General features: G+C 46.9%; 1 protein-coding gene across 1 annotated transcript in view; it reads right to left on the bottom strand.

The window, feature by feature from the left end:
* The window catches only part of LRP6 (LDL receptor related protein 6), a 134,851-nt gene extending 123,370 nt beyond the window's left edge, over positions 1–11,481 (bottom strand). Inside the window, exon 1 of the mRNA XM_015409520.1 lies at positions 11,343–11,481. The gene's annotated coding sequence lies outside the window, so the exon portion shown is untranslated. The remainder of the gene's footprint in view (positions 1–11,342) is intronic.
* Positions 11,482–15,061: the final 3,580 nt, after the last annotated feature.

Here is a 15,061-nt window from a genome sequence, read left to right as displayed (position 1 = left end):
TTGCTCTGCTCCCACCATCTGGAGCCTGAAGAAGAACCTGGGCACACAGTGATTGAGGTCCAAGGCAAAGAGGTCCACTGTTAGGTTTCCAAAGTGTTCCACAATCTAAATGAATATCTCCATCTCAAGAGACCATTCATTGTTGTCCAGCTGTTATCTGCTTAGACAGTCCACTAACGTATTTTGAGGGCCCTTGATGTGCTCTGCTGATACGGACTTGATTGTTTCTGATCACATCCCAGAACCTGACTAGAACCAGTCGGACTGTCCTGACCTTGAGAAGGCTGATGCTCATTTTCCTCTCTGCACAGTTCCAGGTCCCTTGTGCATGTCAGGCTTTCATCTGTAAATACTTGGTGTTGGGCTTGAAATATTCCTTGCCCTTGGCTAGAATGGATTACTGGGTCCACCACATGAAGTCCTAACAAAGAGAGTAGGTAAGAACTACTGGAATGCCTTTCTTCTGAAGGATCTCCAGCTGGAAAAGTCTCAGGAACCACCACAGAGAATGGGAGTGAAACCTTGCTCAAGGAACCAAGTCCAGGCAAGCAATCATGTGGCCTTGCAGTCTTGCCAGAGTCATTAGTGATGATGACCTGGAATTTATCAGTTGTCTTGCCATGCATGAGTTTTTCGGGATCTTAACTGACAGGTGCAGTTTGTATACAGGGGAATCTACTGTGATTGTTAGGTGTCCTACCCACAGTGATGGAATTAGATTGCTCTTGGCCAAATTGATAAAGAACCCATGGAAGGCTAGGCATTGAGTGGTGAACAGACGGGCGTCTGAGTGGGCTCGCATTAGGTTCAGAGATCTGATCAACAGCTCATCCAGATATGTATGAACAGGGATTCCCTGATGATGAAGAGCTACCCAAGGTCACCATCCCTTTGGAGAACACCCTTGGGGACATAGCTAGGCTGAATGGTAGGGCTTTGAACTAGCAGTGTACCTTGTTGCACAAATTTCAGGAACTTGCAGAGAGCAGAATGGGAATGTGGAGATATGTCTTGGTGAGGTCTATGGAAGCCAAGTCTTGCAAGAGAAGCGCTTCTGTAGTAGATAAGAGTGTCTCCATCCTGAAGTGTTTGTGGACCACAAATTTGTTTAACACCAGAATTGACTTCTAATCTCCATTTATCTTGGGGATGGTGAAGAAAACTGCATAAACCCCTGATGATGCTTTGCAGTCAGGGACCTGTTCTGTGGCCAAAATGTTTACTAGGGTATGAAAGGCTTCCATAGTTGGCAGGTTTTCACCCTCTGTTTGGATTCTGAAGATAAGAGAAACCTATCTGGTGGAAAACATTTGAATTCTATTGCATATCCCATTTTTATTATGTCCATCACACACTAGTCCATGTTGGGGACTAGGGAAGGAAGTGAATTAATCTTCCTCCCGCTTGTGGAGAGTCTCACATCATGCTCTCTTTTGTTGGGGCTTATTCCCCTTTATTTGAATTAAAAGGGCTGAGGTTGGTTGTTTTTGGACTGAAAATATCCCTCTCTATTCTCCTGTCTCTTTCTGTTCCAGTTGGGGCGTCTTTGGTCACCCTTGAAGCGTGGCAGAGTTATGAAGGTCTTGGAAGGAATGTGAAGGGTTTTGCCTTCTTTCATCTTTCCTATATGCTCTATATTAGCTTGGAATGGTAACCTGCTTGTCATTTTCTGTGCCACAGGCTTCGACATGCCACTACTGCTGATGCCATAGCACTGGAGGAAAATCACAGTGTGTCCAGAGTGGCATCATCCATAAATATGACCACATTAAGGAGCCTACTGGCACCTTTTTGTTTTCCTAAGGAATCGGCAGAATTAGCTTCCTAGCCCAACTGATGGAAGCCCTCACAAACAGAGATTATATGACTGATGCCCTAACTGCAGGAGCTGAAGCCTCATTGGATTTTCTAAGTGCATAATCTGATTTACAGCCCAGTTGGTCATGTAGGGATCTATATATAGTATTTTTTAAAAAAATTATCATTACATTTCTACCCCGCCCTCCCCAGAAGCAGGCTCAGGGCGGTTTACAATAGGGCAACAAGTGCCTTCACATAAAACAGCATAAAAACAGAATAAAATATCACATCACAAGTAAAGTGCTCAATAGTGTCAATCTATTAACTTTAACAGGATAGTACCCCAAGAATATTACATAGCGATAAGGAGGTTAACGGACCCATAGATGTTACTCGTCCTCATGCGATGGTGACGATCCACAGCGAGGTCACGGCTTGGTCTTCATAGGGCCGTCCCCTTGGTATACCGATGGTGGTAAGGGTAGTGGTGGCTCCTACTCGAAAGCCTGTCTTTAGTAACTAAACCCCCTAAGAGGAGAGGAACATCTACTAATGGAACCTGAAAGTGATCCACAGCATGGTTATGCAAAGAATAAATGCTAAACCTGGGTTCTGTTTATTAGAAAGAGGGTTTTTGCCCATTCTTCTTTCATTTGGTGCTCAAAGATGTTTATTAGAAAGAGGGTTTGCCCATTCTTCTTTCATTTGGTTCTCAAAGAATTCAGGGAACAGCACTTTCCCCCCCACACTACATAATCTGGGGGGAAATTCCTTGTTCCTTTGGGTTTGGCTTTAGGTCTGGTCTCTTCCCCAGTTTCTGGGGGCTCCGAGAGATCCAGTGACATCACAGACTAGGCTAGTAGTCCCTGATCGTTCTTATGGTTAAAGAGACATTTGGGTTGTTGTGGGATTATTATCTCTTCTTCCTTATCACAAGAACTGTTTGACTCCCCCTGAGTCTCTGCAGGAGGGGGCTGGGTTGCTAAGGGAAGAGTGCAGTCTGTGCACTACTATATTTCCTGTGTCGCCTTAGTCAAGCAGGGCTGGTGCTCTGCAACCTGCCCCCATCTGAGGAATCCTCTAAAACAATCCATGGGAAGGGTGAGGAATGTAATCTGGAAGAGAACCTTGAATGGAATCTGTTCTGGCTCCCTCATGGGGAAGGTGCGACCTGCTCTACCAACATTGCATGATGAAATCCGCTTGCTACCACAGAGGGGAGGGGAGATCCAGAAAATGGGGACTGAGAGGGCGGGGAGGCATCTCTACCTTGCTCTACAGTGGTCCTCCATCTCCAACTGCTCCACTGCAGCCATGAGCACCAAATGTCCACCATCTTTATTGGCATGGAGGGTCTTCCCATTAGACCTGGCTGCTGCCATTGAGGCATCCTCCAAGGTGTCGCTGCTTCTGCTTGCCTGCCTCTGGCCACTCTTCTGCAGTCCTGCACCCGCTGGATCAGCCAGTGAGTAGTCCCTTTCTCCCATTTTGGGGAGGACAAGGGAATCCCCCATCCTCCTTGTAAATGAAGGCATCAGAGCCCTTCGCTGAAATTCTCCACTGCCTCAGCCATTCTGCCTTCAGAAGGGGGAGGGGGAGTAGGCCAAAAGGAGAAATTGAGGTGCAGAATAAAGAAATGAGAAGTAGGTAGGAGAGCACAGAGACAGGAATATCAGTTGCCTTCTGCTAAGTTGTAGAGCCCTTGCTGAGCAGCTCCTACAAAGGCCCACTTTCCTTAATGAGGGAGGAAATGGAACTGAGGGAAGTGGGTGGCTCCGCCCAGGAGACAGGAAGTCTGGAAGAAATTTTAATTCTGCCTCTTTGATGTACAGATGGGAATCACCCATGTCGAGATACTCTTCCTTCTTCAGAGCAAGAATGGAGAAGCCCACTTCTCAGCTCTTCAAATAGCCACTCTCTGGCATTCTATACATCGTTTACCAGATGTTCCACAAGGAACATTATTTAAATGCATCTGTCACATGCACCAGCACATGCGTGTACTGTAAAGTTATGAGAAATTGGGCTTGAGTCCTCAACCTGAGGAAATTTTTCGAGTTCAAAGAACCTGGAGGAGAGGTTCTTTGTGCTGCTGGCTGAGCCAGAGTAGGAGAAGGGCTGTGGGTGACCACAAATAACAGTTTGGGTAGTCAAAGTCTGTTGACCCCTGTAACCAACTGCACCTGAGATGCAAAAATATAATTAGGGTTTGGCTTTTGGAGTGAGTTGCGATCCAAAATACCTGAGTGAACACCACTGCAAATTAAAGACTTTTTCTTTAAAAGCTGATACATTACAGGCCGCTTCTCTGCATCCATGTCACGGTGACATATGACAGCCAGCAACTGCTTAGACAGACCATAGCAAAATACTGAATTAATTATAGACAGAGTTGGAAAGAAGTGCCTGGAGATACAGAGTTCAGCTGCAGAAAGAATCCTTCCACCAATTTTAAAAAAGCAAGCGTCTCCATAAGCATAAACAGGGTTCAGTTTCATAAAAGTCATCTTGAATCTACTTTTCCATCACTGTTAAGATGATGCGAACTGCAGTCCTGTGTCCGAATATTCAGCACACAAAGAACCCACAAAGCACAACAGTTGTAATACTGGGTGACATTGGTCTACTGATGGATACGGGTACATCTTCCTTACAGGGTATACACAGGATTCTTGTGCACCTTAAAGACTAAATAAATTTTATTTTGGCATAAGCTTTTGTGAATCAGACCCCGCTTCAGTAGATGCATGGAGTGTATAACTATTTTGCAGGCAGAAGGGGAAACAGGCCTGCTGCAAACTGTTCAGGTGCAAGTCCCTGGAACAGATATTTTTGTTACATACAACAAATGAAGAAACAGGTCAAATTGGCATTCATAGAAGATAAAGTCCTCCTTGCTTCTAAAGTCCCTGCTTAAAAAACAGTCTATCCATACACAATGGTAGTACCAGACAATCCAAACTCCAGTTTTACAAGCTCACAGCAAGACTAAAAAGTAACTCACGCAGATTAACTCACCGGCTGCAAACTATATGTCACATCATATATGGACAGTGTATTGTGGAATTAACAGCATAGAAAGCATTGTCTTCTAAACTTTAGCCATTTTACAGACAGAAAACAATAAGGCCAAGAATTTCCTGGACCATGGATGACCAGTGCATCTATAGCAGAGAACTCAAAATCCAGGCAGAGTAGAACAGCTTAGCCATGGACTACCTCTTCCTAAGTGGTTAAGATGCTGAACTGCAGACCAGAAGGTCGGTAGTTCAGCAGTTCAAGACCCGAGTGCCGTGTGACGGAGTGAGCTCCCGTCTCTGGTCGCAGCTCCTGCCAACCTAGCAGTTCGTAAGCAAGAAATTGCAAGTAGATAAATAGGTACCGCTTCAGTGGGAAGGCCTTCTGTGCGCCTCAGCATCTAGTCATGCCGGCCACATGACCATGGAAATGTCTTTTGACAGCGCTGGTTCTTCAGCTTGGAAACGGAGATGAGCACCGCATCCCTAGAGTCAGATTCGACTGGCTCTCAAGCAAGGGAAACCTTTACCTTTACCTATAGAGCAAATGAAGAAGCTGGACTCTACCTCATGCAAGGAATGAGGTCAAAACCAGGCATAGAAGTCCTGCAGTAGCAATCAGAATTTCTCCCACCAGTGGCACATGCAAACACAGTACATATGCATGTACAAAAAAATGTAAAGAAAATTAAGTGGATGGGCAACTAGATAGAAAACCAGCTTTCACCTCCCTAACTCAACAATCGAAGGAGCAGACACCCCCAGACCACAGCTACAAAACCAGAACCACTCTGATGGCACTCTTTTTGTGAAACAGTTTTAAGAACACCACATACAAATCTTAACACATTCCTGTAGGGATTACATGCATTTCTACAATTCCCCAACAAATACTTACCCTTACTGCAGCTTCAAAACATATACATTAAGGAGGGATAAAATCAAAATGGCAACACAGGCCATAAAATCCTCTCTACCTTTAATTCAAAAGAAATCCCACAAATCTAAATACAGCTTCAACAATACATTTAAGATCAAGGTGTTGGCACCTGTGTTCAAAGGTATGCAGTCATGAACAGGGATGTGCATTCAGACATTTCTTGCATACATCCAAAAAACAACTAATTGGTATTTTTCAGGTATATTTGTGTGTCTGGAATACTGGTAAGTGGCCTTGAAAAACTATGGAAATATTCAAGGCCAGCATTTTAAGGCTCCTAGGACTGTTTTTCTTCAATTTTACAGTGTGTCTGACTTGACGCTATTTTGCTTGGTCTTGGTTTTGGCTTGCCAGGTTTGGTTTGGCTTGGATTCTCTGGCTTCCCATTGGCTCTGTTGGGATTGTTAGTTCTGCTTGCATTGTGAGGCTTTTGGCTAGTGGTTGCTTGTTCTTGTGTGTTTGGCTATTGGCTTCTTTGCCCTGGAGAAATTCTAGAATTTTTTTACCCCCACAGGAAACTGTGGAGACAAGTAGGATGGCTGGGGGCACCTTTTTCAGAAGCCCATAGAACTGGACCTTTTGATCCAATATACTTGAAACTTGGGGGCTTCTTTGGTTGACAGGCACCACAAGGTTGCCTGAAATTTTGGTGCCATTTGCCTGAAAAACAGTCACTTCAGCCCTCTGGAAATATTCCTCACAGGGAATAATGCACCTGAAAAATTTCAGAACTAAAAAAACTTGAATCTGGCCCCCGTCACACGGGCAGGAAAATGCGGGGGGGGGGAGCGTGGCTGTTTGCCCCGGAGCAAAATAACGTCCGGCTGCGCAATCAGACGTCCCGTAGAGGTCCCATGGTTAGGGGAGAGGTGCCAATCACAGGACAATCCTGCGGTGCGGCAAAGAAGCGGCCTCCCTAGCAAAAGGCTCCACGGGATTAACCCCTTCCAGGGCTGCAGAGGAATGCAAACTGTGTCCTCAGTCAGGTCCCCTTCAGGAGGAGCTTCAGCCGGGCCGCCCTCCCGCCACGCCCCCCCTGCACGTTCCGCTCTGCCGCCCGGTGCAGAGAGTTCCTCTCGAGCAGGCCGAGCCAGGAGTGGGGGGGGGTACAGAAAAGAGGAGGGGGCTGTGTTGTTTGTTTTTAAACGAAGTGTGCGCATGCACCATTGGGTGCTTGTGCGCATCCCGTGGAGACTTGGGGGGAAAAAACCTTTTAGCGACAGGACATGGGCGGGCGCCGGATGCCACGACCTTCCACCGGAAACGTGATCAGGCGCCCGCCCTTGCCCCGCAGTTTCCGGAAACTAGTACCTCGGAGGTACTAGTTTTTTACCCCACATCTTCAGCGGGAAGTCTCGGGTTCGCCACGGGAGCTCTACGCTTCCCAGATGTGGCGCTGTGATCGCGCCCGGAAAATCCGCCTATCTTCCGTCTCTGTAGCATGGCCAATGCTCCATGTGACCACAGTCTCTGAACAGCAAAACAGTGCGGGCGGACCTGAATCACCCAGCACACTGGTATTTATGCCCTTCCCAAAATCTGAACCAAAAATACCATTTTTTTTCCAGGTGCACAAAAACTTGATCAGCATCTGTACATGCAAAGCAACAGATCTTCGGGGGATTTAACTGGTTTGGTATTTCGCCGGTCAAAACTCTTCAATGTCAAACTGCCGACAAGGTGAAGATACAACTTGGGGGGGGGGGGGGGAGCGACAAGCCCTGAGAGTGGCCCCTGGTAGGGTTGCCAAGTCGATCTTCGCCGGGAGCGGGAGGCTCCAGGCCGGCGTCTGGTGCGCACGCGCGCCGCATGCACATCACCCGGAAGTGACGTGACAACGCCAGGCACGCTGGGGGCGGGGCCACGGCCATACAAGGGAAAACCATAGAGTTGAAGTAAAAACAAGATTTCCTGCACTCTTTAAGCTTTGCCACTTTTTCTGGTGGGAGGAAAAGCTTCATGTGGACTGAATCCACAGTCGCTCTCAAGTGAGTCACCACCTGTGACAGGATCAATGGGCTCTTTTCAGTGTTGGTGAGGAAGCCATGTAACAGCAAATGCTGGATAATGGACTGCACATCCTGGGATGCCTTCGCTGAAAGAGACCTGATGAGATCATGCAAGCAGGGATACATATGGTACCCTGGGATCTTAGGCTTGCTACAAGGGCAACCACCACCTTTGTGAACACCCTAGAACAGAGGTGTCAAGCTCATGAGGGCCAGATCTGACATAAATGAGACCTTGTTGGGCCAGACCATGTGTGTCATAAAATGTAATGCCAGGTAGTGGAGATATAAACTTTATAAAGGACACAGGCAAACACAATAAAAACATGCTTAAAACACACACTAGCACGCTTGCAATATTTTGGCTATTTAACAGTCTATGATAACTGACACCTCTTGCTCTGAATTACTGCATCAAAATCGTCAGTATGCTGTTCAGGTGTTTATCTGTAAGCTGCAAATCTACCTTTGATTTATTGACATTAATTATAGAAATCTCATGCTCAGTGTTCTGAGCTTAGGACCCAGGGGAAAACATGAAATGGCTGGCATTGCAACCTTCTTTACAAAAGTTGCTTCATGTGCTGGTCAAGAACATGAGAAGGCTGTTTTTGTTTGTCTACAAAACTATAGTCTTCCCCAGCGAAATAACTACAACTTCCTACAAAGGAAATGTGCTGGGTGAACTTTGCCTAGACACACACTCTCAGCCTAATCCACCTCACTGATTTGTTGTTATTCCTCCTCTAAAATAGCTCACTTTGCTTTCTTACTGAGAAAGACTGGATCATGAGGTCATGAACACAGTGAAAAGGGGGAGGGGACCTAGATGCACCCAGGAGAGCCCTGGCATAAGGAGTCCAACAAAACACACAGAAACACAGCATAAGGAGCCCAACACACACTGTAGCAAGGTACACAAAAGCTCATACCTTGAACAAAACTTTGCTGGTCTTAAAGGTGCCTGGTATTTCTGCTGTGCAATTGAGGCAGCCCAGCAAAGCAAGCTCTCCCTCATTCCCTCTCTCCCTGTCTCCCTTCAAGGAGGAGCCTCAGACAGTGGAAGGAAATGCTTCCCTTTGTCTCCTGTATATGATTGAGGCAGACTGGCCAGGAAGCGAGTTCTGGCTGGTTCTCTCCGTCCCCCTGGGAGGAGGAGGGGGAGGAGCCTCAGTCAGTGCTTTGCCAGATTTTCTCAATCGCACAGGAGAGGCTTGCCTATCTATCTCTCCTGTGCGACTGAGTCTGGTAAAGTAAGCTGTGATGTAGCAGCAGCAGCAGAACTGGAAAAGGAAACAGGAGGGTCTTCATTGGATAGTTTCCCTCCCTCTCTGTTAGAGTCAGACTCCGAGTGCTCAGAATCAAGGTTATAAATCTCCTCCAGATGGGAAGACCAAGTTGGGGAGGAAGCCCAGGAAGATGGAAGGGGAGGGAGTTTTTGTGCCACATTTAGTAGGTCAAGATTTTTTGGTGATCTGAGTCTGGCGCATAAGACAGTCATGTGCCTTTTAGGTGGGCCAAAGGCTGATGAGGTGGGGGGGCACCCAAAGAGCCATGCCTCTTTCTGACCTGAGACTGCTCTCTTCAGACCATCTCATTATTAAAGAAGTTGGTCAGCCACGCCTGAAAAACCCACGGAAGCAACAAAGGCATCTCTGCCTCCTCCCTGAGGGGCCTAGAGAAGCAAGACTGACCAGCATACTCACCACCTCTTGATCACAGATTCAGGTGGGTAGCAGTGTTGGTCTGAAGCAACGGAACAAACGTTGAGTTTAATTCTGCCACTGGACTCAAACTTTCTCACCTCTGTTAACTCTTGTATTTGTATGCTAATTTGCTGCTATTCATGGGTCTCACCAATTACTTTAGTCTAATCTCAGCTATACTTATCGCCCAGTTATCGATGCACCTTGACTCTAACTAGCCCCATATGCAAAGCCTGAGGAAGTCTGTTTTAATGTATCTGAAGATGTGTGCACGCACACAAACGCTTACCCTAGGCTTACCATTCCCCAGGTCCAGGTGGGGGATCCTCTGCTCTCCTGTGCTCCTTACCGCTGCGGGCCAGGAAGAAATTCCCATCCACCCAAACAGCAACACTCTGATGTCACTTCCAGAAGTGACATCAGCTCATCAATGACGTAGGGGGGTGACGCTCTGGAATTTGGGGAAAACGCTTTGGTAAAATTGCCGTTAAGCCAGAGTTTTGCCCCCAAAGCAGAGAATCTCCCCCTGATGTCACTGACACGCTGACACCACTTCCAGGTGACATGTTCCACCTCTTCATCAGGTTGCGTTTGTGCGAAATTCCCATCCACCCAAACAGCAACACTCTGATGTCGCTTCCAGAAGTGACATCAGCTCATCAATGACATAGGGGGGTGATGCTCTGCAATTTGGGAAAAACGCTTTGGTAAAATTGCCGTCAAGCCAGAGTTTTGCTCCAAAAGCAGAGAATCTCCCCCTGACGTCACTGACACACTGACACCACTTCCAGGTGACATGTTCCACCTCTTCATCAGGTTGCGTTTGTGCTGCAAGGGAAGTGGCAGTGGACGCAGGCCCCTACCAGCTGCTGCAAGCAGACACAGGGATTTTGGCGCCAAAGATCTCCTCACAGCAGGCTGAATTGCTTTCGGCTTCAGCTGGCCTATTTGCGTTGGGAGCGGCCAATTTACACCTCCGCTTTTCCTTCGGCAGACCTCTGCTGTCCGGCATGTTGACCCCTAAATCATCCGCTAATGTGCCTGCCATTTCAAAAGCAAAAGACATAGCCATGGGGGTTTATTCCCAGCAGAACAGAGGTGGAGCTGGGAGGACAAACAAGAAGTGCTCCCACCCCTCCTCCAATGAAGGCAACTGAGAAGAAAAACACAAAGCTTTCTGAGGCAAAGCTCTAGACGTTTCTCCGGCCGCGGTCGTGCACAGGTGCCCAACCCATGTGTGGGACTGCACAGAGACCACGACGAAGATCATAAACTTAAGTGTTAACTGATATGAGATATTCGCATTTGATTTTTTTGGGGGGAGGGGGGGAGTAGCATGGAGTTCCTCTGCATGGAAGCCCTAAAAAGTTCAGAAGTGGGTCCCAGTTCAGAAAGCCTCATATTCTCTGGCCCAGGACCTCCGCTTCTGCAAGAAGGTAAACACACAGGCTGGCACTCATTCCTGGTTCTGTGCTGGTACTAAAAACCAGAGCATAAGCTCCTTTTCGAGAAGAGAGCTGCTGTTTTACCTGTTTTACTAAGCAGAGTATATGGATGAGGACAACAGTAAAAACAACTACTTTCCATCAGAGCTATATGGGGTTGGCAGGATAAAAAAGCCTGCAATGAGAATATTATCCGTGAGAATACTTAACACTTGCCTTGAACCCTTTTTAATATACGTTCCACTCAAAACTGATTGGCTTTCTGTCACACAACGCGGCAAAAGCCACCAGAGGGTGGCCTTGTAAACATGACCGCAGTAGAACACAGACTGAAATCAGTGTCGACTTGTACCCTTTGCCTCGGAATAGCCACACAACTGGCAGGAGATGGGGGGGGGGAGAGTTTTAAGAGATGACGGACTTACCCCCTTGCAGGATCTAAGGCGATTGCTCTGGGCTGATCCAACTCTTGCCAAAACAAAACTTTCCGTAAAAATCCATCTAAATTGGAAACTTCTATCCGGTTCGTTTCGGAATCGGTCCAGTACAGTTTCTCACCCAGCCAATCGCAAGCCAGACCATCCGGTGACAAAAGCCCAGAAACCACCACATTTTGCACACTCCCGGTTTTGTTGAACTCTGTCCGTTTAATTGCTTCTTCGCTTACGTCGCTCCAGTATATCAAGCCACGGGCAAAGACGAAGTCCACTGCGGCTGCATCTTCCAAGCCACCCACCACAATCGTGGCATTCTCATTCCCCTGTGTGGCGTCCACCAATCGCAGGTCACGCCGATTTGCATACAGCAACAGTGGAGAAGCTTTGTAGGAAGAAGAAGAAGAAGGCGTTAAGTCAGGGCACAAACCAGCTAGGGATTCAACACACATAACACAGTCACCATAGGAAATGACCAACAAGTTAATAATCTGTGGATACTGAAGAGCTCCTACAGACAATGTTTCCTCTAAGCTGAGTTAGTGTGAGGTAGCTCACAGTTTTTTAGCCTCCTGCTCACACACGGTTGTCTTAGCTCAGGAAGGATGGCTCCAGAGCAAACTAATTTATGCAGTAGCCAAATCGCTTGCTCACAACTTTAATGCCAGTAGCCCACAAAGCAGAATTTTTGCTCACAAGTCTCCAGAGCTTAGAAGGAGCATTGCCTACAGACAGCATCTTTTTTGAAGAAACAGGTGGACATCTGAACTCAGATAATCACCATCCTTATAATAGTCAAGTGCTACTCATGAGAGGAGGAGAGTGGATTTATACCCCGCCCTTCACTCAGCATCTCAGAGCATCTTACAATCTGTTTTCCCTTCCTCTCCCCACAACAGATACCCTGTGAGGTAGGTGGGACTGAGAGAGCTCTTTCAAGCACTGCGCTTGAGAGGACAGCTCTGAAATAACTTGTAACTGACCCAAGGACACCCCGCTGGCTGAATGTGGAGAAGTGGGGAATCAAACCCAGTTCTCCCAGATTAGAGTCCATGCTCTTGACCACTATACCCAAAAGCAGCAAAGCCAAGAGTTCTCCACAGAAAAACAGGGGTTCTTGATGTACTCACTTCCACTGTATGACTGAAGGTAAGCTGTGAAGTGGGATGCAATAGAGCTAGTAATAATGTTAATATATTGGACAGATACAATGTGTGCAGTACTTGAATTATAATCCTTGCACAATAAAGCACGATGATACTAAATATGAATCTTCTGATGCACAATGAAATACTCCATAAAATTCTCTTTCCAAAGTAATTCTTTCCTTCTCTTTCCAAAGTAGTTCTTTCCAATGAAGAATTCAGATATTGACGACTTTGTTTTGATAATCTTCCTCAAGAAAATTACTATTCTAAGTATTTCAAAGGCATCAAGTTCCAGAAAACTATATAGCTTCAGACTACTAATGCAGAAGGAACTGCCCTCCCAGGGTATTCAAAAAGGTTACTAGTTCTATTGTGTCCTGCTTCACAGCTTTTTTGCATTGTTGTTACTTGCATGAGTGCTGTGTGATCTCCTTTTTTATTTACCCATTATTGTCGAAGATAAGCTGTGGTGGCCGTTTTGTGGCTGACCCCACCTCCTACAGCAGCCATTTTGTGGCTGCTGCACCCATCACATTATGTCAGGACTCCAAAGGCACCCACAGGCTCAAAAAGGTTGGGATCTCTGCTCACGCAAAGCACAAAAGCGGCAAAACACAAACCACCAGTCTTATTGTTTTAAAAAATATCCGAAGTAGCAGCATTTTTGAAGAAGAGCCCAAAGTCTCGGCAAGCTCCAGCAAATACTTCGGCTTTTTCTGCACTTCTGTCTCCAGACATGTAGGCAGCATGGATAGGGGTGTCACAAGGAACTCCCAACTGTCAGAACGGCCTCAGCATCCCACAACGTTCTTCCCTCCCCACCACTCCCAACTCTATTCTAGTCATCTAAAAAGGGCAAGGAGCAATTCCTTCCAGATAAGCAACCTGCCAGACACACATCCCATTCAGAAGCCATGCACAGATTAACTACAAAAGTAGGCTAGTCTGCAACTGGTCTGCAAAGGGTCTGAACACCCTGAATTAACAAACGATATAAAGGACACGCCCTGACATGGACAGCCCAGGCTAGTCCCATCTCATCAGATCTTGGAAGCTAAGCAGCGTCAGCGCTGGTTAGTACGTAGATGGGAAACCACTAAGGAAGAAGAGAAGAAGAGATTGGATTTATACCCCGCGCCCTTCACTACCCAAAGGTGTCTCAGAGCGGCTTACAAACTCCTTTCCCTCCCCCTCCCCACAACAGACACCCTGTGAGGTCGGCGGGGCTGAGAGAGCTCTTGACAGAACCTGCTCTTTTTCAAGGACAGCTCTTATCAGAACTACGGCTGGCCCAAGGTCACCCAGCCAGGTGCAAGTGGAGGAGTGGGGAATCAAACCCGGTTCTCCCAGATTAGAGTCCGCGCACTTAACCACTACACCAAACTGGAAGTCCAGGGTTGCTACGTGGAGGTAGGCAATAGCAATTCATCTCTGAACATCTCTTGCATTGAAAACCCTATGTGAGTCGCCATTAAGCAGGCTGCAACTTAATGGCAACAAAAATTAAATAAAACATTTGTTTATTTTATTTATTTATATTTACATTTATATCCTGCGCTCCCTGCCTTCCGGCAGGCTCAGGACAAATAACAGCATACATTAATATACATTAAAATCCCGTTAAAACTACCAATCAATATAAAACCGTACATCATAAACTTAACTTATATTAAAAGATGGCGAATCTTCCCATCGCTGTCAACTGAACGGTGTCCCTAAGTTCGCACCCGGCTGTAAAGCCTCAATGGGTGGTGCCGTTGGTACTGTCAGTACCAATGATGGGTACAATTGTTGGCACAGTTGGTAATCGGGCCGGGGCCATACAATCGAGGCCGCACCCTACTTAAAAGCCTGGCGGAACAGCTGCATTTTACAGGCCCTGCGGAACTGTAAAAGGTCCCGCAGGGCCCTGATGTCCTTTGGGAGCTCATAAGCCCCTGGCCCTCATTGTAGCCAACCTGGCCTCTTTAGGCCCCGGAAGAACCAGGCGATTCTGGGAACCCGATAAAGACATACTAAGGAGTACTGTCCTGTACTGGACTGTCATATTCGTTCTTCGATGCTCATCATAAACTGGTACCTGGAAGTTATGGTCAAGCAGGCTATGGCAGAAGAAGGTCGAGTTTAACCCAGATAAGACAAGAGATGATGCTGACTGGGGTACAGCTGACCTGGGCAGTGCACGGTCTACTTTAAGCGAGGTGTAGGTGTCCTTCGCACATTGTGTTAAGAGCCTGGAAGCACTCTTGGGCCCAACCTTAGTATCTGAGGAACAGGCTGCTACAGATTACACCTCGCTTATCAGTTAGCTTCCCATCTGGAATGAGCCAGTTAATTGATGCCAATCCACACGACTGTAACCTTGAGGTTACATGCTGTATGTGGGTCTGTCCTTAAAGACAATTTGAACACTTCCGTTAGTGCCAGGTGTGGGTACCTGTTTGTTAGGTGGGGTAAGCAGATATAAACATATAACATTTGCCCTTAAAACAGGTTATGCGCTTGCATCCGGGTTTAGTATAAGGTGTTGGTTCCCCCCTGTATGCCTTACGTGACCTGGGA

This window comes from Gekko japonicus, unplaced genomic scaffold (assembly GCF_001447785.1).
Source record: "Gekko japonicus isolate JY-2015 unplaced genomic scaffold, Gekko_japonicus_V1.1 scaffold1158, whole genome shotgun sequence".
NCBI classification, from domain to species: Eukaryota; Metazoa; Chordata; class Lepidosauria; order Squamata; family Gekkonidae; genus Gekko; species Gekko japonicus.
This window is presented reverse-complemented; position numbering and strand designations above follow the sequence as displayed.